The sequence below is a fragment of the Canis lupus genome, chromosome 7, assembly GCF_003254725.2.
Source record: "Canis lupus dingo isolate Sandy chromosome 7, ASM325472v2, whole genome shotgun sequence".
NCBI lineage: Eukaryota > Metazoa > Chordata > Mammalia > Carnivora > Canidae > Canis > Canis lupus.
Window position 1 is genome coordinate 37,492,607 of NC_064249.1, and position 25,319 is coordinate 37,517,925.

Genomic DNA, 25,319 nt, shown 5'->3' on the forward strand with positions numbered 1-25,319 from the left:
AAACTATAAGTTCTATATATTAATTCTTATTAAATAAATATTTGCTGCAAATATTTTTTTTTCAGCTTTTTAAAATTAACTTTGTCCATGTTAACTTCAACCTTATATAAGACTTAAGTTTTTATATAAGTAAATTTAGCACATTTTTTCTTTTATGGCTTCTGGCCATATGGCTCTATTTTGCTAAGAAAATCTCCGGCTCTTCAAGATTACAGAAATATGCTCCAGTACTTTTTTCTAGCAATACTACAGTTTTTATAAACATTTGTTCCTTTAATTACTGTATTATTTTTTGAGTTTCAGAAGTGTGGATTGATTTTTTTTTTCCAAGTAGTCTATCTTTCCCATACTGATTTGAAATTCCTCTTGAATTTACACTAAATTTTCAGATAATTGTGGACCTATTTTTGAGCTTTTTGTTTTGTTAGTTCAGGGTTCAGCAAAATATGACATGTTGGACAAAGCTGGGGCTCATGGCCTGTTTTCGTAAATAAAGATTGATTGAAACACAAATCTGCCCATTTGTTTATACATTGTTATTATTTGCTCTCATTATATAAGGGCAGAGTTTTGACAAAGCCTAAAATATTTAGTGGCCTCTATAGAAAATTTGCTAACCTCTGTATGAATCTCTCTTTACCCCACTTTTCTATTTACTATATAATATTTTGATATCTGATAGGAATGAACCCCTACCTCTCTACCATCTTTGATTTAAAATATTTCTTTGGTTACTCTGCATTTTGCCTTGCAGCTAATAGCTGCCAACCTCAATCAAATATCATATTTGGGATTTCTTTTTAATGCATACTTTAAAAAAATAAAACTTTTCAAAGAGATTAGATACATTTGAACTATAATTTTGGAGTTTTAAAGTATTTGATTAAATATCAGTACTTAAAAAAATATATCAGTACTAGCCATGGTACCTGGCACATGATAGATGATCGGTGAATGCTATTTGTATGAATGGTTCAGAATTCTTTGTATTGTATCTTTTGCTTCAGACTGCATATTAGCTAGGTGTAGATATTCATTACCAGATCTCTGTCACCCCTTAGCTGATGGCATCTATGTGAATTGCATACATGATTCTGTGTATCTCTGAGTGACTGGAACTGAATTGGAAGTAGGGATATCATTCATGAATTCGTTATGTCATTCAATGCTAAATATGAATTCTTGGCTGAAGGAGCTATATAAACAAAGTATGTTAATTTTCTTAGTGCAAGCAAACTTTATCTGATAGGTTAGTTTATTCTTTTTGAAATTTGCTATAGCCATTTAAAATTTTACTTCTCTTGTTAGGCCTTCCTCAACAACTCCTAATCAACATTTTCCTGCCCTTTTTGATCTACTAAAGACAGTCTGCTAGATAGTCTGAGTTCGAATCCCAGTTCCTTCATTTATTTGACTAAGAGCCAGCAAAATGATAAAAAATTAGTAAAAAAAAAAAAAAAGGTAAAAAAAATGCCAACAGACCAAAACTAAGTAAAATAATTTAAATTCTCTTGTTCTCTGGTTTCTAAATTGAAGTTAATGATGGCGCCTACCCTCATGTGTTATTGTGAGGCAAGTTGGTATATGCAAAAAGCATTTATGCATGTATGTATGTGTGTGTGTATGTATGTATGTAAGATTTTATTTATTCACGAGAGACACAGTGAAAGAGAGGCAGAGACACAGGTAGAGGAAAAAGCAGGCTCCATGCAGGGAGCCCGATGTGGGATTGATCCCAAGACTCCAGGATCATGCCCTGGGCACCACTGAGGCTCCCCCCTCCCCCCCCCCCCCCCCCGCCCCCGGCATCCCTATGCATCCCTATGCAAAGCATTTAAACAGAACTTGTTACATAGTAAACTTTTAGTTAGGAGTTATCATTATTATTTTGTGCTGGTTTTTAAAAATTGTTTCCCATATTTTAGTCTGGTGTCTAAGATCCCTTAAGATTAGGGATAAAATAAGGATTATGCCTCTGCTTTTTTTTAAATTTAAAATTAAAAAAAGTTGAGGAGAGGAAGAATATAAAATGCTGAGCTTCTTAGATGGAATGAATCTTAACATTATGAATACTATTCTGATGACCTAATTTGGGAGAAGCTAGAAGAGTACTTACAAATATGTACAGTTTCAGTTAGTAAATGCAGAGATAACATTATTGATTAGGGTTGAACTTCACAATATTTCTACAGAATATTATTTGTCACAGGATAGAACTATATGTCGAATTTGTACTTCATATTTGTAACACTTTTTAAAAAATTATTATTTTTAAAGATTTTGTTTATTTATTCATGAGAGACACAGAGAGAAGGCAGAGACTTAGGCAGAGGGAGAAGCAGGCTCCATGCAGAGAACCCGATGTGGGACTCGGTCCTGGGACTCAGGGATCACGTCCTGAGTCGAAGGCATCTTGCTATTTGTAACACTTAAGGTGTGCTTATTAGCTGTAAGTGACAGAGGCTCCAACTAACAGTGGCTGAAAGCATAAGGACATCTACTGTTAAATAAGAAGTCTTGAGGCAGGCAGTCACAGAGTTGGTTAGATAGGCAGGACTTCCCTCATGGGTGCAGGACCACTCCTAGGAAAGCTCAGTCACTGGAACAGCCTCAGTAGAAAGGGAGGGTTTGGGAACGGGCCTTCTCTTTATTCTTCATACTCATCAGGGAGAAAAAATTTCTGAGGCCCTCAGGCCCTTTACCTCATTGGCCACAAGCAGGTTGCATGCAGGCCTGACCAGACAATAGGCAAAGGGGGAAGGGATGACTGTGGTTGGCATGTATCAACTATAATTCAGCATTGGGGGTAGAGCATATGACTACCACCTCAAAATAAGGTTCCCTGGTGAGGAGGAAGAATAGTTGTTAGGAAGTAGCTAGACTGCCAGGATGTCACAATGTTCATTTATTTTACAATGATTTACAGAGTAACAAGTTTTTTTTTTAATTTTTTGTTTATTTATGATAGTCACACACACACAGAGAGAGAGAGAGAGAGAGAGAGAGACATAGGTAGAGGGAGAAGCAGGCTCCATGCAGCAGGAGCCCGACGTGGGATTCGATCCCGGGTCTCCAGGATCTTGCCCTGGGCCAAAGGCAGGCGCGAAACTGCTGCGCCACCCAGGGATCCCCGAGTAACAAGTTTTAAAGTAGTGAATAAAACAGATCTATTCCCTTGAATTCATGAGACTTTTTTTCTTGTCATTTTCCTTTTCATTTATGCTGCTGTTAGAATGTTATGTAAGCAATTTCTTGTGCCCTGAATGCTCATCATATGTCTTAGTTAAAGGACTTTCTTTGGATCATCAGGTTTTTCAGATCATCATCATGTTTTGAGATCCTTGGAAAAAAGTAGTTCAGCTTCAAAATATTTTACTCTTGCAACTCTGCATTAGTATTTTGAGTTTCAGAGAAAAGGAGAGTCTGGAGTCCAGAGAGGTAGTACCCTTAAGATTGAATAGATAATAAGTGCCACTAAACATTCTTTTAATAATACCGCTAATAGCTTTTGAATCCTTATATGTTCCAGGTACTTGGCTTATTACATATTTTCCTTGACTTACGATGGGGTTACTTCCCACTAAACCTATTGTAATTTGAAAATATCCTAAGTTGAAAGTGCATTTTCTTATTTCATTTTAAATGCATTACTTATTTTTAAATTTTTTTAAAAAAATTTATTTATTCATTAATGAAAGACACAGAGAGGGGCAGAGGCATAGGCAGAGGGAGAGGCAGGCTCCCTGTAGGGAGCCCGATGAGGGACTCGATTCCAAGACCGAGGGATCATGCCCTGAGCCAAAGGCAGATGGTCAACCACTGAGCTGCCCAGGTGTCCTGAAAATGCATTTAATACATCTAATTTACCAAACGTCCTGGTTTAGCCTAGTCCACCTTAAACTTGCTCAGAGCACTTACACTAGCCTACATGAGGGCAGATCATCTAACACTAAGCCTATAAAAGTCCTGAGTATCTGACATCACTTAGCCACTACTGTACTGAAAGTGATCAACAGAATGGTCATCAACAATCATGGTTGTTTGCAGTCGTGATTGTGGGCCTGACTGGGATCCGCATCTTGGGATAGGATCTTCTGCAAATCACTAGCCTGGGAGAAGATCCAAATTCAAAATTCCAAGTATGGTTTCCACTGATTGTGTGTTGCTTTCATAGCATTGTAAAGTTGAAAATTGTTGAATTAAACCATCTTAAGTTGGGGACCCTCTGTACTTAGATTAGTTTCTTATTATGTCCCCATGACTGAAGATTATGAGATGCAAATGCCTGTATAGATGCGTAAACTTCCCCTTTGCACAGTCTCACAGGTAGTAAGAGTCAGTCAGACTACTTCCTCAGGGCTTTGAGGCCAAAGCCTATGTGTTTTTGTTTTTGTTTTTTAAAGATTGATTGATTTTGGAGAGAGAGAGTGAGTGAGGGGAGGGAGGGAGAGAAAATCTTTAAGCAGACTCCCCACTGAGCACGGAGCCCGTCATGGGTCTCAATTTAACGACCTTGAGACCATGACCTGAGCTGAAACCAAGAGTTGGTCGCTTAACCCACTGAGCCACCCAGGCTCCCCACAAAGCCTACACTTTTAACCACTAACAGTTAACCATTCTGTTTTCATATAAATGAAATTCTTCCTTTAGCCTTTCTGTGTAAGAAAGTGATTTAATGAAAATTGCTAAAACTCTGTAGAATAAAGTAGCTGCTTTGTTACTTGCAGTCACTTGCTGTTATTAAAGTCACATTGTAGAAATGGGAAAGTTTTAGATTAATGTTTAGGTGAGATGTTTTTAAATCTGTGCAGCATATTTAAGTTTTACCCTGTCATCTAAACACAGGAAGTATAATTTTAAGGTTGGGTATAGGTTAGTGGACATTCTCAGGATATCCTGTGCCTTAAAAGGGTAATTATTTTATTTTATTTTATTTTATTTTATTTTTTTTAATTTTTAATTTTAATTTTTTTTTAAGCAGGTGATTTTTTTGTGATGACATACAAATTTATACTTAACCGTTGAGCCATCCAGGCATCCCATTATTGAGCATCTGCCTTTGGCTCAGGGCGTGATCCCGGAGTCCTGCAATCGAGTCCCACTTCGGGCTCCCTGCATGGAGCCTGCTTCTCCCTTTGCCTGTGTCTCTGCCTCTCTCTCTGTGTCTCTCATGAATAAATAAATAAAATCTTTAAAAAAATTTATACTTAAAATTTATACTTAATAGTAAATATTGGGGTGCCTGTGTGGCTCAGATGTGAAGCGTCTGCTGTCGGCTTAGGTCATGATCTGGGGTCCTGGAATCGAGCCCTGCATTGGACTCCTTGCTCAGTGAGGAGCTTGCTTCTCTTTTTCCCTTTCTTTGCCCCTCCCCCTGCTTGTGCTCTCTTTCTCTCTTTCAAATAAAATCTTTAAAAATAGTAAATGTTGAAATATTTCTATATACTTAATACCCTTTAGAACATGATTTCTTATTCTAAGTATATGTGATACCTAGTAATCTTTTCCGTAGTATTTTTTTTTTTTTTCCGTAGTATTTAAGATTTGAAGTATGTCCTGCTTTTTCTGGGGAGGAGTTCATAATCTTACACCATATTCTTGAAGAGGTCCACGGTTTACCCCTAATGGGCACACCTCCCCTCCTTCCCCATTCCCTCTTCCTGTTTTGGAGTTACTGATTGGGAGTGTTTGTTTTTCTTTTTAAATAAGGTTTGAATACCTAAAACAGGTACAGAGAAGTAAGTTGGTGACTTAAATTATCTGATAGGCACATGTTAAGACATTACATTTTGGTGACTACACTTCATTTCTTAATGTTTTATTTGGTTTATTTTCATAATTTGTTTTCCTTATCATTTACATTCTATCTCTTTAATCATTGTTACCCTCTTTATGGTGTTTTCAGATTGTACTATTCTCTTGAGTTTCTGGGTACTAATCCGTTTGTTTTGATTGCCAGCTTTCTATTATTTTGGACTATTTTCCTCATCAGGTTTAACGGTTTAGATTGTGAGCTCACTTTTGATTGGGGTAGATTTTTCTGGGTTGAGTTCTGTTGCTCTTGAGTGCTTTTGCTCTGTGGGGTAGAAACTAAATTTAATATTAATTTCTCAACTAAGGATTCTTTGACCACCTGAGCAGTGTAGATTCAGGCTCTAGACTCTTGCGTGCTCTTCCTTCCCACTAGCCCTAGCTCCCACCCTGGGGGAGGTTTAGAATATTGGTTGTTTTCTTACATGGAGAAAGGGTCCTGGGTTCTTTCATTAGGGGTTTTGACTCCAGGCTTCTGCTTCTCTGAGGTCACCAGCAATACCTCATGTTTCCTTGTCTGTCTAGTATGGCGCGTGTCCAGGACCATATTCTCTTAAACTTTTTCTAGCATTTGTTCCTGTGTTTAAAATTTTGATTGAACTTCTCTCTGTAGGTCTGGCTCTTAGGGACTTCCCCTCTCTCTTTCTGTTTTCTCTATTTGAGTTGAATGTATGTTTAAAATTTCTCATTGTTGTCGTCAGTTTGGTTCAGCGTTTCTGTTTTCTGTGTTTGTTCCATGGTTGTGTGTGTGTGTGAATTTGTGTTACCTTTGCTCATTACTAGGTTGCCAAAACCACATGGAGTACTTTGAAATTTCTTTCAATAATAACTCAGTTGTTAAAAATTAAAAAAAAAAAAGCCCACTCTACCAAAGATCCTATTTTAGTTGCTTCAGAGTGGGTAAGATGCAGTTTTACATCTGCTCCCAAGTATCTGTAGTTGCCAGAAATCGCAGAAACATACCATAGTAACTTTTTTCTTTGTAGATTACAAAGGACTAGTGCATACCCACATTCTCTTTCACAGATATTTAACTATAGTAATTGTAAAGTACCTAGTATGTTTTATTTGAGATATGAGACTTAGAACTTGCTACAAGTGATAAAAGCTTTAGTGTGGCTTCAGAAGCTACTCTTGTCATTGTGCCCTCGTACTTCCCGTCAGCTCACCTCTCTGCCTGATGGTTGCCTCTTCGTGCACTGGCATGGGTCCTGCCTCTCCTGATCTTCCACTGAAGATTGGCAGTTGCACCCATAGTGGAAGGACGTGCCATGGAAAGGACAAGGGGGAGGAAGATAGAGAAGCCTGAGAGGAAAGGGGGGAAGCAGGGATTATGGCGAAGGAAAGGTTAGAATCTCTGGCTCCAGTTCTCCCTGTCCAGGCCTCTGTGCCCTGGGGCTCTGTTTTTATATCCCAGCTGCTCACTTGTCCCTTCTTCTCCACTTTCTTTTTCTGTTGGAACCTCTAACTTGGTTCCTTCTTTTCTCAGTCCATGGTAGCTGTCACCGTGGCTTGCAGCCAGTGTTCCTATTCTCAGGCCTGGACAGCAGTTGTGAGGAGGAGGAGGCCGGAGACTGGATTGAAGGGACTCCATGTTTAGATCTCAGGCTGCATTCCACAGGGAAGGCTTACCTTGCAAGGTGTACCGGGCATTTCATATTGGCGATTTGAATCTTTGTCTTGTAGAATAATTGATTCATTTATCCATTTACTCAGTAGTGCACAGTGAACCAGGTAGTATGCTGGGGGCTCAGATGGAAATAGGCTTTCTTCTGGTCTTTCCTGTTTCAGAGATTTTTTTTTTTAACTTAGAATTATTTTGTATTTGAATCTCTTAATTTTAGCATCTGTGTTTATTTCAAAACTTTGGGGAAGAAGGAGGCAGCATGGAATACTAGCAGGGCTGTGGAGCCTGATCAATCAGAGTTTGAATCCTCTTTGATTCCTGATTAGCAGTGTGTGACCTTCAGCAATTTATTTTACCTTTCTGAACCTGTTTTTTTTTCCCTGAAAATGGGAATAATAATACTTATTCTGAATGATGATGAGAATGAAAGATAATGTAGGACAAGTGCATAGCATGGTCTTTGCCTTAGATGGCTTTCAGTGAAATGGTCCCTGCTAAGGTCATTGTTATCACACAGAGTTTGTCCTCAGCACTAAATCATTTTGTTGCCCTTTAAAAAATGGGGTACACTCAGACAACAATGAAGGGATTTTTTTTTAAACCTCATGTTCTTGAAATTGGGACAGGTTTTCAGGATTTATGTTGGTGTGGCCTTCTCTGAACCAGCTGTGGCATAGAAGTATTGTGACTTACTGGTTATATCACCTACTGCTTGTCGGCCTCAGACTAAAGAAGGGTGAATAATGTTTATAATAGGGAATTTTATGATCAATAAATTAGGTATTAGTTTGGATGCTACCCTTGACTAGCCATGAGTGAAGAAACAGGTTATTTACCTATAACATGAGGGGCGTTCAAGGAATTCAAGTCAGGAGTACAAGCAAATGTCCAGGAATCCGCCTGAACCTGGAATAAGAGAGAGCTCTTAGAGCTCATGTCACTCATCTTTGCTTCTCCTCATGCATGTGCTTCGCTTATCTCTTTCTGTCTTTTTCAAATGATTTTCTCTTGGTAGAATGCTTGCCCCAGTACCTCCTGAGGGTATGTGCTGCTGTTTAGAACCATCTGCAGAGACTCACTCTTTCTTTCTTTCTTTCTTTCTTTCTTTCTTTCTTTCTTCCTTTCTTCTTTCTTCCTTTCTTCCTTTCTTCCTTTCTTCCTTTCTTCCTTTCTTCCTTTCTTCCTTTCTTCCTTTCTTCCTTTCTTCCTTTCTTCCTTTCTTCCTTTCTTCCTTTCTTCCTTTCTTTCTTTCTTTCTTTCTTTCTCTTTCTTTCTTTTTTTTTAAAAATATTTAATTTATTTATTTATGAGATAGAGAGGCAGAGACATAGGCAGAGGGAGAAGCAGGTTCTCCGCAAGAAACCCAATGCAGGACTCGATCCCAGACCCCAGGATCTCAACCACTTAGCCACCCAAGCATCCTGAGACTCTTTCTGAGTGCAGTTTTAAACTATTTGTTGTACAGCTTTGGTCAGTTTCCCACACCGGTTCATGTAACTGGGGCTCCACCATGTACGCTTGACCTTCCCCCGAGAATCGGGAGGATTTTTGGAGAAAGGGAGGATGGTGGCATGGCAGATATCTCACAGAGAATGTGCAGCCTTAAGGGAAGTCATGGTATTGGTCTCATTAGATGGTGTAGTTCTTGGGGCAGCCCAGGTGGCTCAGCGGTTTAGCGCTGCCTTCAGCCCACAGCCTGATCCTGGAGACGGGTAATGGAGTCCCGCGTCGGGCTCCCTGCATAGAGTCTGCTTCTCCCTCTTTCTCTTTGTGTCTCATGAATAAATAAATAAAATCTTAAAAAAAAAAAAAAAAGATGGTGTAGTCCTTTGTGAACTGTTACTGAACCTAGTGGCATCTTAGTACAGATGTGTCTATTGTCTAGAAGTACAACAGATCAATGATACAACCATGATTTTTGTCAAGGGCAGTAATACAGTTGTTATTAAATCTTTTCCAATTATTGTAATGAATATAAAGTTGGCTTTTTTTTTTTTTGCAGTTTGTCTTATATGTGCAAAATTATTTTAATCATGCTGAGTGCCTGAGATGGCCTTGTGGATAGAATTCATGGCTTTTTTCTTACTTATTTTTGTTTTGTTAAATATTGCTAATGAAATTTTGAGTCAGTTGGATGTATAATCAGTTTTTTCAAATGCAGTATAGATATAAGAAATATTCAAGTAATTGAAATTGTAAATTGTCTGGCTCTATATCATAATTTCATTTAATTTCTGAACTCTCAGCTCTGATGTATTAGAGCATCTTTTAGCTGTCTCAGACATTGTGAATGGAGTACTCATGAATACAAATTGTTTTAGTTCATTTTCTTTATACTGTTTGAGTATCATAATATGACAGGGTAACTATTTACCCCTCTATAGATATTTCATAGTTCTAATTCCTTGTTCATTTTACCATAAATTAGAATAATCAGAGATGTAATTTGTCTGAAGTGTCAGCTTTCAGCACCCCATTTCTGGATTTCTGATTTAGCCTTGGGAGGAAGTCAATTATGGGTGAATGATACCTTTGGTTTGTGATCCTGTTATGTAGTTGAAAGTAGAGTTCCTTTTAATTATTGGAGATTGGCTTTACAGTTTTTTTAGGTTCCCATTTTCAGCTCTGATAGGCGTATCTGTATCAACCCATCTTATTGCACTTTTTTTTTAAGATTTCTTCCTTAAAAAAAAAAGCTTTATTAGATATAATTCACATACTAACTCATTTGAAATGTGTAATTCAGTGGTTTTGATATATTATCTCACTCATTTTTAACATGTGGTAAAAGATATAAATCTGCCATTTTAACCATTTTTAAGTATATAGTTCATTGGCATTAATGGCACTCACAGTGTCGTACAACCATCACAACTATATTTATGTCCCAGACTTTTCCATTACCCCAGAGAGAAATTCTGTAAGCATTAACTGGTAACTCTCCATTTTCTTCCTTCCCCCAGCCCCTGGTAACCCCTGATCTACTTTGTCTCTCTCAATTTGCCTGTTCTAGATATTTCCTGTAAGTTGAAGCAAACAGTATTTGTCTTTTTAATGTCTGGCTTATTTCACTTAGCATACTCTCTTCAAGATTCATCCATGTTAGAATATGTTTCAGACTTTGATTTCTTTTTAAGGCTGAATAATTTATCATTGTATGTATATACCATGTTTTGTTTATCCATTTATCTATTGATGGACATTTGGGTTGTTTCTACCTTTTGACTATTGTAAATCATGCTGTAAAAAACATTGGTGTGCAAGATTCTATTTGAATCCCTTCTGTAAATTCCCTTTGGGTGTACTATCTAGAGATGGAATTGCTGGCTCATAAGGTATATCTTTGTTTAGCTTTTTGAGGAGCTGCCAAACTGTTTCCTAAGGCAGCTGTCCCATCTACAGTCCCACCAGGAGGATTCCACATTCTCTACATCTTTGCCAATACTTATTTTTTAAGTTTTATATTTTATTATTTTTTATTATACCTGTCCTAGAGGGTTTGAAGTGGTATCTTGTATTTTTGCTTTGCATTTCCCTAATTATTGTTAATGTTTAGCATCTTTCAATGTGCTTATTGGCTATTTGTATATCTTTGGAGAATACTTTGTTCAAACTTCCACCTAACTTTAAATAGAATTTTGTTGTTGTTGAGTTATAGTTCCTTAAATGTCCTAGTATTAGTCCCTTATCAGATGATTTGCAGATATTTTTTTCCTTATCCTGAGAGTTTTTTTCCTCTCTCGATAGTATACATATGTTTATGTACAAAAGTTTTTAATTTTGATGAAGCCCAACTTGTTTATTTATTTTTTATTGACTGCACCTTTTGGGTGTTATCCAAAAAATCATGAAGGTTTTCCCCTATGTTTTCTTCTAAGTTTTACAGTTTTGGCTTATAAGTTTAGGTCTCTGATGCATTTCAAGTTACTTTTTGTATATGATATAAAAAATGACGATCCATGTTCAGTCTTAGGTATATGGATGTTTAACTTTCCCAGCACCATTTGTTGAAAAGACTCCCCTTTCATCACTGAATGATCTAGGCAACATTGTCGAAATCAATTGACCATAACTGTGAAGGTTTAATGGAATCTGTTTCAGTTACATCTTTTGGCTTGTTTTAGTCTTTGTTAAAGGTGAATAAATCTGAGTTTTTAGTGGTGTCAGTTAGATTAGTTGTAATCGGAAGAGTGAGAGGCCCAGAGGAATATGTTGTAGGTATAGCTAGAGTAGGATCATGAGGACAAGTAGAATAGTAAGAAGCTCCTTTTTTAAAAAATTTAAATTTTAGTTAGCATACAGTGCACTATTGATTTCTGGAGTAGAATTCAGTAATTTATTACTTACATACAACACCCAGGGCTCCTTAATACCCATCACCCATTTAGCCTATTCCCCAACCCACCTCCCTCCATCAACCTTGTTTGTTCTGTCTCCTTGAGAGTCTCTTAGGGCTTGTTCCCCTCTCTCCTTTTTTTCTTTTCCCCCTTTCCATACATTCATCTGTTTTTTTTTTCTTAAATTACACAAATGAGTGAGTTCATATGGTATTTGTCTTTCTCTGACTTATTTCACAAAGCATAATACACTCTAGCTCAATTCACATCTTTGCAAATGACAAGATTTCATTTGTTGATGGCTGAATAATAGTCCAATAGTCCAGTACGAATATATTACATACACATAATATATATAGTTGATGGACATTTGGGCTCTCTCCATAGTTTGGATGTTGTTGATAATGCTGCTGTAAACATTGGGTGCATTGTACCCTTTCTATCTGTATTTTTGTATTCTTTGTATAAATACCTAGTAGTGCAGCTACTTGATTGTAGGGTAGTTCTATTTTCAGCTTTTCGAGGAATCTCCATACTGTTTTCCAGAATGGCTGCACCAGTTTATATTCCCACCCATAGTGCATGAGGGTTCCCCTTTCTCCGCATCCTCACCAATACCTGTTGTTTTCTGCATTGTTAATTTAGCCATTCGGACAGGTGTGAGGTGGTATCACATTGTGGTTTTGATTTGTATTTCCCTGCTGATAAGTTATGTTGAGCGCTTTTTCATGTGTCTGTTGGCCATCTGTATGTCTTCTTTTGAAAGGTGTTTATTCATCTTTGCACATTTTTAAATTGGGTTATTTGTTTTTTGGGTATTGAGTTTGAGAAGTTCTATATTGTTTATTTCTGCCCTAATCCTTATTAATTTCCCTACTTCTGCAGGCTTTAGGCTTTATTTGCAGTTCCTTTTTATAGGTCCTTTAGGTGTAAGGTTAGATTGTGTATTTGAGACTTTTCTTGCTTCTTGAGGTGTGCCTGTATTGCAGTACTTCTGCTTGGGACTGCCTTTGCTGCATCCCGAAGTTTTTAGACTGTGTTGTTTTCATTTTCATATGCTTCCATGTATTTTTAAAATCTCTTATTTTATTTCTTGGTTAGCCCTTTCATTCTTTAATAGGATGTTCTTTAACCTTCATGTATGTGTGATTTTTCCAGATCTTTTCTTGTGGTTGACTTCAAGCTTCATACTGTGGTGGTCTGAAAATATGCATGGTATGATGTCAGTCTTTTCGTACTTATTGAGACCTGATTTGTGACCTAGCATGTGATCTCTTCTGGAAAATGTCCCATGTGTACTTGTGTTTTTGTATATTCTGCTTTAGAAAGAAATGTTGTGAAGATATCTGGTAACTTTAGAAAGAAATATTGTGAAGATATCTGGTAAGTCCATCTGGTCCAGTGGTCACTGGTCACTCAAGGCTATTGTTTCCTTGTTGATTTTCTGCTTAGATTATCCGTCCATTGGTGTCAGTGGGATGTTAAAGTCCCTACTTTTATTGTATTATTATCAAGGAGTTTCTTTATTATTAATTGATATATGTATTTGGGTGCTCCCAAGTTGGGGGCATAAATATTTACAATTGTTAGATCTTCCTGATGGACAGAACCCTTACTATGATGTAATGCCCTGAATAGTTCCCTTCTTCAGCTCTAGTCTTTGTTTTATTATTATTATTTTTTAAGATTTTATTTATTTATTCATGATAGAGAGAGAAAGAGGCAGAGACACAGGCAGAGGGAGAAGCAGGCTCCATGTAGGGAGCCCAACGTGGGACTCGATCCTGGGACTCCTAGATCACACCCTGGGCTGAAGGCAGGCACTTAAACTGCTGAGCCACCCAGGCTGCCCTAGTCTTTGTTTTAAAATCTAGTTTGATAAAAGTTTGGTTACTCTGGTTTTCTTTTGATGTCCATTAGAATGATAGATAGTTCCTTCCCATCCCCTCACTTTCAATCTGCAGGTGTCTTTTTTTTTTCCCACAGGTGTCTTTAAGTCTAAGATAAGTCTCTTGTAGGCAGCGGCAGCATAAAGATGGATCTTACTTGATTGGAGCATTTAATCCATTTACATTCATTATCGAAAGATACAAATTTAATGCCCTTGTGTTATTTGTAGAGTTGATGTTTCTGGTGATGTTCTCTGGTTCTTTCTAGTCTTTGTTGCTTTTGGTCTTTTTTTCTTCACTCAGAGTCCTCCTTAAAATTTCTTGCAGGGCTGGTTTAGCCATCACAAACTCTTAGTTTTTGTTTGGGAAAATCTTTACCTCTCTTACAATTCTGAATGACAGTCTTGCTGGATAAAGAGTTCTTGGCTGCATATTTTTCCCATTTAGCATGTTGAATATTTTCTTCCACTCTCTTTTGGCCTGCCAAGTTTCTTTGGGCAGATCTGCTGCGAACCTTATCTGTCTTCCCTTCTAAGCACCCCCCCCCCCCCGCCTTGCTGCTTTTAGGATTCTTTCCTTATCTATATATTTGGTGCATTTGACTATGATACATCTTGACCATAGTTGGGCTTTTGTTGAATTTAGTGAGAGTTCTTTGTGCTTCTTGCAGTTTGATATCTATGTCCTTTCCCAGATTGGGGAAGTTTTTAGTTATTATTTGTTCAAATAAACCTTCTGCCCCTTTTTCTCTCTCTTCATCTTCTGAGATTCCTATGATATGAATGTTACTATGTTTTAATAAGTCACTGAGTTCCCTAAGTCTGCCTTTGTGGTCCATTACTTTTCTTTCCCTATTTTTTTTCAGCTTCATTATTTTCCATAATTTTATCTAATGGTATCACTGATTTGCTACTTTGATTTGTCCATCCTTTTTTTTTTATGGCCTGTGTTTAGGATTGCATCTTGGTTGTGGCATTTTTAATTTCAGCCTGACTAGATTGTAGTTTTTTTCTCTCTGCAGTAATAGATTCTCTGTTGTTTTCTATGCTTTTTCCTTATAATCTTTGTTTTATGTTCTAGTTCAGCTATCTTTCTTATATCTGTATTCGTTAAGTCCCAAGGCTGTGAGTTCTACATCCTATCCTGTTCTTTGTGTTGTGTGAACTTCTCCATCTTCTCATTTTGTCCAGAAAAGAGGAAAGAAAATAAAAACAAAAAAATCCAAAAGAGAAAGAACAAAACAACTCCAAAACAGAAAAACTAGATCCTGGGTGTGTTTTGGTCTGCTTGTTAAAAGAATCTAAATCCCAAAATTAAAAAAAAAAATTAAAAAGAAGTAAAAGAAACAAAAATAAAGCATATATATATATATATATATATATATATATATAAATTTAAAAATTAGTAATAAAAAATTTAAAAGGAATTAAAAAAATAATGAAAGTAAAAAGGTAGATCCCATTTGCCCTTATAGCTGAAGGTTTGCAGCCCTCTATGATCAGTAAACTCTGAATGAGTTGTTTGTGCTGATCTCCTGGGGGGCGGGGGGGTTTCCTGCTGAGCTGATTCTCAGGCTGACTTGTTACAGTGAGAATGACTCCACTAGGAGGCGCTGTTCTGCTCACTGAAGTTTCCCTCCTTATTGGTGGGACGGGCATGGCATACTCAGATTTCTAACCTGAGTGGAAAGTCTGCACCCCCACTTTTCAGTGAAACCTCACGGAAGGGCAGGCAGTCACCCCTCTGTAGGTCCCCAGTTTCCATCTGAACCTTGCATTCCCTGCCTGTGTCTGAGCTTTTTGATATTTCAGATGTGTAAATGAGTTTCAGAACTACAAATTTTAGGGATTCCTGGGGGCTTCGACCTGTACTATTCCTCTGGGGAGGGTCTCCCCGAGCTTTTGCCGTTTCCTTGGGCCCCAGGAAGAGGGGTCACAGCACCGTGCAGCAGTTTAGCTAATGGGAAAACAGAGCAGAAGGCTGGCCCAGAGACCACTGCTCCCAGCCAGCTTCTCTGCTTCTGTGCCTGGGAGCAGTGCAGCTCGTGGCACCATCCATTCTCGTGCCCCGGGGGATCCTGAGACTGCGCTGTCACTCCTGGGGCTCTGCTGGGCTTCACCGCTGAGCACCTGTAAGGCAGGCATTTGTAAAGGTTCAGATAGTTTGTGGCAGCCTCCCACCTCATCCACCGCTCTATCTCCCCCAGCTTTAAACACCTTTTACCTTCTGGAATGTGGTCACTTTTCTGCTTGTGGACTTGTAGCTTTGTTGGCAGATCTCCAGTGGAAGTCTTGGGTCCTCAGAATGATTTGCTAATAACTGTCTCGCTATGTTCAAGGGAAGAGACAAGCTTAGGATCCCCTACTCCTCTGCCCAGAAGTTCTTGAGTAGTGCTTCTTAGTAATATATGAACAGATTTTTTTTATTCCTAAAGTTGTTCACAGCCCATTTTTTCATGACCAATTATTTTCATCTAACTTGATCACTGAAATTATTTTATTATTATTTTTTTTAATTTTATTTATGATAGTCACAGAGAGAGAGAGAGAGAGAGAGAGAGAGGCAGAGACACAGGCAGAGGGAGAAGCAGGCTCCATGCACCGGGAGCCTGACGTGGGATTCGATCCCGGGTCTCCAGGATCGCGCCCTGGGCCAAAGGCAGGCGCCAAACCGCTGCGCCACCCAGGGATCCCTGATCACTGAAATTAAAATGAAGATGTATCATCAGGTTTCATTAAAAACATCATCGTTTCTCAAATTTGAAAGAATACTAAGTTGTAAAAGAATTCTGACCAAATAACTGAATTTTTGAGCTAAGCATTTTTATTAACATAACTATTGATTCATTCATATTATACAAACTAAAAAATTTTTTTATTAAAATTTTTTCCCGTGAATGTATGTAAAAGAGTATATAAAGCTTTTCTGTACAATTCAAAAGATGATAATAAAATGAACATCTCTCTTTTGATCCAGGCTAAGAAATATGAATAGGATTATAGAAACATCCTGTGTGTCAACGTGTTTCTCTTTTTTCTTCAGAATAAATCACCACCATGAAATTGCTTGCTTTTCGTTATAAATTTATCTCTTTTATAACTTCCTGTAGAATGTTATTTATTTTGCCTGTATTTGAACTTTATGTAAAAGAAATCATCCTGTATGTTTTTGTAACTTCTTTCCTAACTAGTATGTTTTTGACATTTATCCACATTGCTTGTATTAACCTTGAAAATTAAACAGTTATTTTACCAGCAAAAATGAGTTTATTTGGGAGTAACAGAGAATTGCAATTTGGGGTATGCAAATTATGGCAAAACTATAGGCAAATCCAACAAAGGAGAGGAATGATATTTTATGGATAATAAGGAAGTTGGGAGTTGATTTGAACAAAAATCTATTTGGAGAAAAACAGGACTTTAAGGTGATAGTGGTTTCTCACTGGCTGAGCTGCAGGGGTGGTCAGTTCTTGTAGGAGATGCTGTGTTCATCTTTCCTGTTTGGGCCTGTAATTCATGATTCTTTCTTGTTAATGATTTTTTTTTTGGGGTCTATAATTGACAGTTCTTCCTAATGGCATTGAGGGGTACAGCTCCACCTTCCAGCCCCCCTTCTTCTTTTTTTTCCTTCACTTTTTCGGTCACTTAATTTTTTTAATTTAAAATCAATTTAATTAACATATAGTGTATTATCATTTTCAGAGGTAGAAATTAGTGATTTATCAAAATTTTATCAGAAATTTAGTGATTCATCAGTTGCATATAATGCCCAGTGCTCACTACATCACATGCCCTCCTTAATGCCTATCACCCAGTTACCCCATCCCTCTACTCACCTCCCCTCCACCAATCCTTCATTTGTTTCCTAAAGTTAAGAGTTTCTTATGGTTTGTCTCCCTTTCTGATTTCATCTTATTATATTTTTCCTTCCCTTCTCCTGTGTTCATCTGTTTTGTTTCTTAAATTCCATATGAGTGAAATCTTATGATACTTGTCTTTCTCTGACCTGTTTTGCTTAGCATATTACCCTCTAGTTGTATTATTTTTGATGGCTGGGTAATACTCCATTGTATAAATGTACCCCATCTTCTTTATCCATTTGCCCATCAGTGGACATCTGGATGTCCATATTTTGGCTATTATGGACATTGCTGCTATAAACATTGGGATGCATGTGCTTCTTTGTATCACTGTGTTTGTATCCTTTGGATAAATATCCAATAGTGCAATTGCTGGTCGTAGGGTAGCTCTATTTTTAACTTTTTGAGGAACCTCCACACTGTTTTCCAGAGTGGCTGCACCAGTTTGCATTCCTACCAACAGTGGAAGAGTGCTCCTTTCTCCATATCCTCGCCAACATCTGTTGTTTCTTGACTTGTTAATTTTTGCAATTCTGACTAGTGTGGCCAGTCTCTCCTGCATCCGGAATTCACTTTAGTGAGGTTTCCCTTTATTAATTTTCACTTAAAATATCTATGGTTCATTTATTTTCACTTCTTTGTATTAGTTGGTTGTATGAATGAACCATCTTTATATAGATGGACATTTGCTTACAAGTTTTCATTATTGTGGATAATGCTAAATAATACTGTCTTCCAATTCCCATATGCAAGAGTTCCTCTGGGTGCTGTTACATGTCTAAGATGGAATCTCTGGGTAGCAGGTTATGCACATAATCTATTGAAATAGTTGACTGGGAAACTTAAAGTAATTGTGTTCATTTATATTCCCACTAGCAGTGGACAAGACATTATTCCTCCCAACACTTGGTTTTATTGACTTTTGAATTTTTGTCAGTCAGATGTGTGTGAAATTGTGGGTCATCATGGTACATTTGTTTGATTTTTACAAGGAGTTGGCTGTCTTTTTTTAAAAAATAATTTATTTATTCATGAGAGACAGAGAGAGAGAGAGGCAGAGACACAGACAGAGGGAGAAGCAGGCTCCATGCAGGGAGCCCGATGTGGGACTCGATCTCAGGACTCTGGGATCACACCCTGAGTTAGAGGCAGAAGGTCAACTGCTGAGCCACCCAGGCATCCCAGGAGTTGGCTGTCTTAACAAGTTCATGGACCATTGTGTTTTCTTCTCTATGAAATACACAGCTTTTCAATTGGTTTATTTATTTATTTATTTTCCTTTTTAAAATTTTATTGAAATTCTAGTTAACGTACAGTGCAGTATTGGTTTTAGGAGGAGAATTCAGTGATTCATCACTTACATAGAACACTCAGTGCTAAAAAAAAAAACAAAAAAAACCCAAAAAAACCCCACACTCAGTGCTCATCATAACAAATGGTTTGTTTCTTTTAAATGGATTGCTAGGAGATCAGTATGTATTCTGGGTATCAGTCCATTTTCAGTCACAGCTAAATACTAGTTAGTGTCTTGATGGTGCTTTTTGATGAAAAAAAATTTTTTTTAAATATTTATTTATTTTGAGAGAGGGAGAAGAGCACACATGAGCAAGCACAGGTAGGAGGGACAGAGGGAGAGAGTCTTAAGACTCTGTGCTGAGCTCAAAGCCTGATGTGGGGCTCAGTCTCATGACCCTGAGATCACAACCTGAGCCAAAACCAAGAGTCGGATGTTTAACCAACTGCACCACCCAGGCTCCCTGATGAAAAAATTCTTAATTGTCAAATTTATTAACTTTTTAAATAAACTTGTAACTTTATCTTCATTAAAAAATTGTTCTCCAGCCCTAAGTGATAGTATCCTGTATATTGTCTTTTAAACAACCTGGAATATCTTTGTATATTGTGTGAAATACTATTCCAGTTGCATTCTTTTCCTGAAAATGACCATTGTCCCAGTGTCATTTGTTAAGTAGTCCATTCTTTTCCCACAATTGTACTGTGCCAGTCTGTTATAAATTATATGCATATGTGTATGGGTTGCTTCTTGGCTCTCTGTTTGGCCAATTTGTCCATCTTCTTGCCAACACATACTATTTTAATTATCATAGTTTTATTATAAGTCTTGGTTTGTTAATACTGTAAGTCTTTTTCCTTTTTCTTTTCTTTTCTTTTCTTTTTTTTTTTTTGGTCGAAAGTATCTTGATTTTTCTTGGTCCTTTCTTCATCTTTGTAAATTTTAGAATTAGCTTGTAAAATTTATGAAAAGCCGGGGATGCTGGGGTGGCTCAGCGGTTGAGCATCTGCCTTTGGCCCAGGGCGTGATCCCCGGATCAGGGATCGAGTCCCACATCGGGCTTCCTGCAGGAAGCCTGCTTCTCTGCCTGTGTCTCTGCCTCTCTCTCTCTCTCTGTGTCTCTCAAGAATGAATAAATAAAATCTTTAAAAAAATATATGATAAGCCTGGTTGAGATTTTGATTTTAATTACATTAACTTGCAGATATACTTGAGGGAGAATTGTCCTTTTAATGATCCTGTGCCTTCCTATCCATGTACTTTTTATTTGGGTGTTTAAGATCTTTCAGGAAACATTTGTAGTATATTAAGGGCTGATATACATCTTTGGTAGATTTATTGATAGGTCCTTTAAAAACTGCCATCATAAATATCTTTCTGGATTATTTTTGAAAAATTTTTTTGATGTATGAGTGAAATTGACTTTTGCGTATTATTTCTGTCCAGCAACTTGCTTGACTCAGTCATTGCAGTCATGATGCATATTGATTTTTTTGTGTTTTTTTTCCTCTCTGTGCTATACTTTTCATCTATGTGGCTTATTTAGTTTATAACTGGAAGTTTGTATCTCTTAATCTCCTTCGCCTATTTTACCCATGCTCTCACCTGCCTTCCCTGGCAGCTACAGTTGGTTCTCTGTAATTAACAGTCTGGGATTTTTTGCAAGTGGTTATATATTTGCAATACTTTATTTGCATTCAGAGTAGAGAGCTCACTTAAAAATATTATGGATTTATACATTAGTTTAATTTGAAGCATATTTTTTGGAAGATAATTTTAATACATACATTTCTTAAACAATTTTTTTTTAAGTGTAGTTGACACAAATGTAGTTTCAGGTATACAACATACTGATTCACCTTCTCTTTGCTGGGTTCACAAGCCCAGTCATCTGTCTCCATAGAATACTATTGAAATATCACTGACTATTTCTATGCTGTGTCCTTTATTCCTGTAACTTACTGATTCCATAGCTTTAAGTCTGTACCTTCACTCCTCTTCACCCATCTTCACCATCCCCTCACCTCTTTCCCCACTGGTAACCATTGGTTGGTTCTCTGTATTTATAGGTCAGATTCTGCTTTTTGTTTGTTTATTCATTTGTTTTGTTTTGTTTTTTAGATTCCACATATGAGTGAAATCATTTTGTATTTGTCTTTCTTTGACTGACTTATTTCACCTAACTCTCTGGGTCCATCCATGCTGTTACAAATGGCAAGAGTTCTTCCTTTCTATTGATGTGTAATATTCCAACCCACACATGTGCACTTGTGCACACACACACACAAACCCTCCAGATCTTCTCTATCCATTTATCTATTAGTGGGCACTTGGATTGCTTCCATATCTTGGCTATTGTAAATAATGCTATAATAAACCTAGCAATACATATATCTTTTTGAATTAGTGTTTTTATTTTCTGTGGATAAATAGTAATGGAATTAATAGATCATATAGTATTTCTCTTTTTAATGTTTTGAAGAACCCTTCATATTTTCCACAGTTGTTGCACTAATTTGCACTCCCACCAATAGTACATGAGGGTTCCTTTTTCTGCATCTTTGCCAATACTTGTTACTTCTTGTCTTTTTGATACTAGCCATTCTGACAGGTGTGAAATAATACCTCATGATGGTTTTGTTTTGCTTGTGGAATTTTCTATGTAGATAATTATATTATCTGCACATAGTAAAATAGTTTCCTTCCTTTCTTTTCAATCCTATGTGTTTCTTTTCCTACTGCACCAACTTATATCATTATTAAGATATTAATTAGAAGTGATAATAGTTATTTTAATAGAAGACATCCTTATTTGCCTCTTGATTTTAAAGAGAATGTTTTTAACATCTTACTTTTAAGTGTTCCATTTGCTACTCTGCTGGTGCTGTTGTAGCTATCAGTGATCAGGCTGCGGAGGTTTCCTTTTTGTTTCTCATTTGTTAAAAGTGTGGATTTGAAAAATAGAAATGGTTGTATAATTTTGAACAGTGTATGTAGATATATTTATTGAAATACTGATACTTTCTTCAATGTATTGTGATGAATCATGTTAATCAGTTTTCTAATATTAAAACAACCTTGTATTCTTGGGATAAACCCGACTTGGTCATGTTATTTTCTTTTTAAATTATTTGATTATATCGATAATTTGATGAGACCTTTTGCATCTATATTCATGAACAATATTATCTGTATTTTTGGTATGACGTTTGGATGGGTTAGCTAGCTTTCCATCTTGGTTTATTCTTTGGGAAATTTGATTTAATGTGAGAATTACCTCTTTCTTAATGTGTTTAATTAGTTGAACTTGCAGGTAAAGCTGTTCAGGATTGGTCTTTCCTTTGTGGAAGATTTTTACACTACTGATTCAGCTTATTTATTGGACAGTTCATATTTTCAAAAAAATTTTTTAAGAAATCAGTTACTCATTCTAGGAATTTGTTCACTTCTATATTTTCAAATTTATTGACATAAACTTTTAATAATATTCTCTTACCACTCATTTAATCTCAGCAGCATCTGAAGTTTTGTCCAGTTTCTCATTCCCAATATTGATTTTTCAATTGTTTTTGTTAGTTTTTTCAATGAACCATCCTTTGGCCTTGATGAGCCTTTCATAAGCTTATTTTCAAATTAATTTTATTTATTTTGCTTTCTTACATTTTTGTTTTCTTCTACTTTGAGTTTATTGTTTTGGTCTAAAACTTCATTGTCTGTTTAACATCTTAATTTTTAAGCTGTCTTTACCAGTGTAAATTTGAGAGCTTCCCCCTCCCTCCCTCCAGTGCATACTGGTTTAGATTGTGTTCTAGAACTTTTGATGTATAGTATGCTATTACTATGTAGTTCTGCAAATTATCTTATTTCTTCTTTAAAATTACTTTTGGATATCAGAGCTTATGATTCTTTCTGATAACCTTTCTGTTATTGATTTGTAGTTGAACTGTAATTATATAGTTTGGTTTTTATGTTCCTTGTACTTTGAAATTTGTTGGAGGTAGTTTTATGTCTTGGCATGTTGTCAAAATTTGTAGATGTGCTGTGTGTGTTTTATAATGATATTCTCCAGCTCATAAGGTAGAGCATTACATGCATGGTGCTCAAATTTTTTTTTTTTTACTTGCTTGAGCTATCAATTACTGGTAGTTATAGTAAAATCTATGAAGGTGAGTTTATTTCTTCCTTTATGTCTGTCATTTTGGCTTTATATAGTTTGAGATTATGTTATTGGGTATATACATGTTTAGAATAATTATGTCTTGGCTAGTTTGATTTACTGTTTTTTTTTAAACTCTATGTATGGCTCCTTTTCATCTCTATTCTACTAATGCCTTTCCCCCTAATATCTTTTTTTGTCTATTATTAATATGTCTAACTTAGTTTTTTGATGGGAGGGTGAGGGTTAATATTAGCCTTTATTTTTTCTGAAATTTTGCATACATTTGGGGAAGAACCTACTAAAGCAAGAAAAATTTCACGGAATTTTAGAGAGGACCAACAAATCTAAATATTATGTATTTGGGAGAATGATTGTAAAATATGCAGATTCCTAGCAATATTGGTAAGTAAAAACAATGAAAGTAGACCCAATATACAATATTAGCATCTAAAAAGGAATCAAACCTATTGTAGTGTTTTAAAACAAAAGGATATTATTTCACTTTATTCCAATAAATTTGAAAATTTCAGTGCAATCTATAATTTTGTAGGAAAATATAATTAACACTGTTATCACAGAAAGAAATAGAAATTATGAAAATGACAATAATATGACAGAAGTCAATTATTAAAAGTCCACTGAAAAGATATCTTCACTAGCATGTTCTTACCAGACCTTACAGTCAGAGTCTCTGCTTTTGTCTTCTGAAAGTTTTATAGTTTTGTTTTTCACCTTGAGATCGTTAAACAATCTGGATTTTGTTTAGAGAATAAAAAAGGAGAAAAAGCTACTAAGCATACTTAATGAGGTTGATTTATCATTTGCCCCAAACCAGATGAAGACAGTATAGAGAAAAGATAATTGTAGATCAACATTGTTTATGAACACAGATATAAAATTTAAAAATAAAATCAAAGCAAAACAGAGTCATCTGTGTATTAAATGCATTATAATCAAGTATGGTTTATCTCAAGGCATATAAAGATAGTTTCAACTTTTAAAATCTTTTTAAGTAATATGCCAAATTAAAAGAATGAAATAGAAAACCATATCCTCTTCATGGAGATTGTAACTAACAGTCCTACCAGCTATATATGAGAATACCTGTTAATCACACACCTGCAAACACTTGATGATTTCACATTTTTTAGTTTTGGCTCATTTGTTTGGTAAATAATAGAATATTTCTAGTATGTTTATTTGTGTTTCTCTGATTTAAGTGCCATTTTCTGTTTATTAGCCATTTGTATTCACACTGAATGTTTATTTATTTATTTGACTGAAAATAAGGGAGCACAAGTTGGGGGAGCAGCAGAGGGAGAGAGAAAAGCAGGCTCTCTGCTAAACAGGGAGCCTGATCTATCTCTACCCAAGGACCCTGGGATCATGACCTGAGCCAAAGACAGATGCTCAACCTACTGAGCCACCCAGGTGCCCCCACACTGAATATTTTATTTTATTTTATTTTTTCCACATTGAACATTTTAAACAGAAGAGTAACACTTATTGCATGATTTGTTTACTTGAGCACAGGGACTGTTTAGCTTTTGTATCTCTAGCATCTTAAATAATAGCTGGCATACAGCAGGTATTAGAAGATACTTGAATTGAGTAAATGATTAGGAAAGCTATGAGCCTTCTGAAGAAATTTGTGATGTAACTCGTTTTTGAATGCCTAAAAAAGAATAGTTTTGCAATGTCAAAGAAATGGGATTTTTACCAGCAGGTTCCAGGAAATAAAGACTAGATAGGATTACTTTTAAAATTTCTGTTAATGCCTTTAGGCTCCCATAAAACTTGGGAGCCTAAATTAATCCTAATTACATATGATTTTACATCATCTGGTCCCTTCAGGATAGATGCTGCTTTGTAGAAAAATGATTTTTTTTTTTTTACATACTATCTTCCTTTGTACCCTTGGCAAAAGATAATTTTAACAACCATTTGCTTTCCTGAATTGTATTTCATTTACTCTAGTGGTTAGAAATAGTTTCTTTTTCTGTTTTGCAACAGTATTTCAGAGGTTTGAAAAAGCAACATTTTTGACCTTTTAGGTAAGTAGGATGTTACCCAAAAGAAGGTATAAATGGAACTATTCTAGATTACAAATAACTGTAGTTGGTGTTGGATTTGGGGTCGATAATGAGACAACGATATAGAGCATGTACGTTATTTGGGGCTTAGGGTTATTGGGACATTTGAGGTAGGGGGAACATAAAGTGAAGTAGTAGATGTATTTAAAGAAGTGCTAACTGTTCTAGGCTGCTATGTGATGTTTTTTAAGCTATAGTTGGATGCTGTACCAGCACTAGTCTCCTACTGGCTGGCTTCACATCTTTATTT

At 36.3% G+C, this 25,319-nt stretch overlaps 1 protein-coding gene across 22 annotated transcripts in view; it reads left to right on the forward strand.

The window, feature by feature from the left end:
* CDC42BPA (CDC42 binding protein kinase alpha) overlaps positions 1-25,319 on the forward strand; it is a 309,118-nt gene that overhangs the window by 38,142 nt on the left and 245,657 nt on the right. The gene's annotated exons all lie outside the window — the stretch shown is intronic.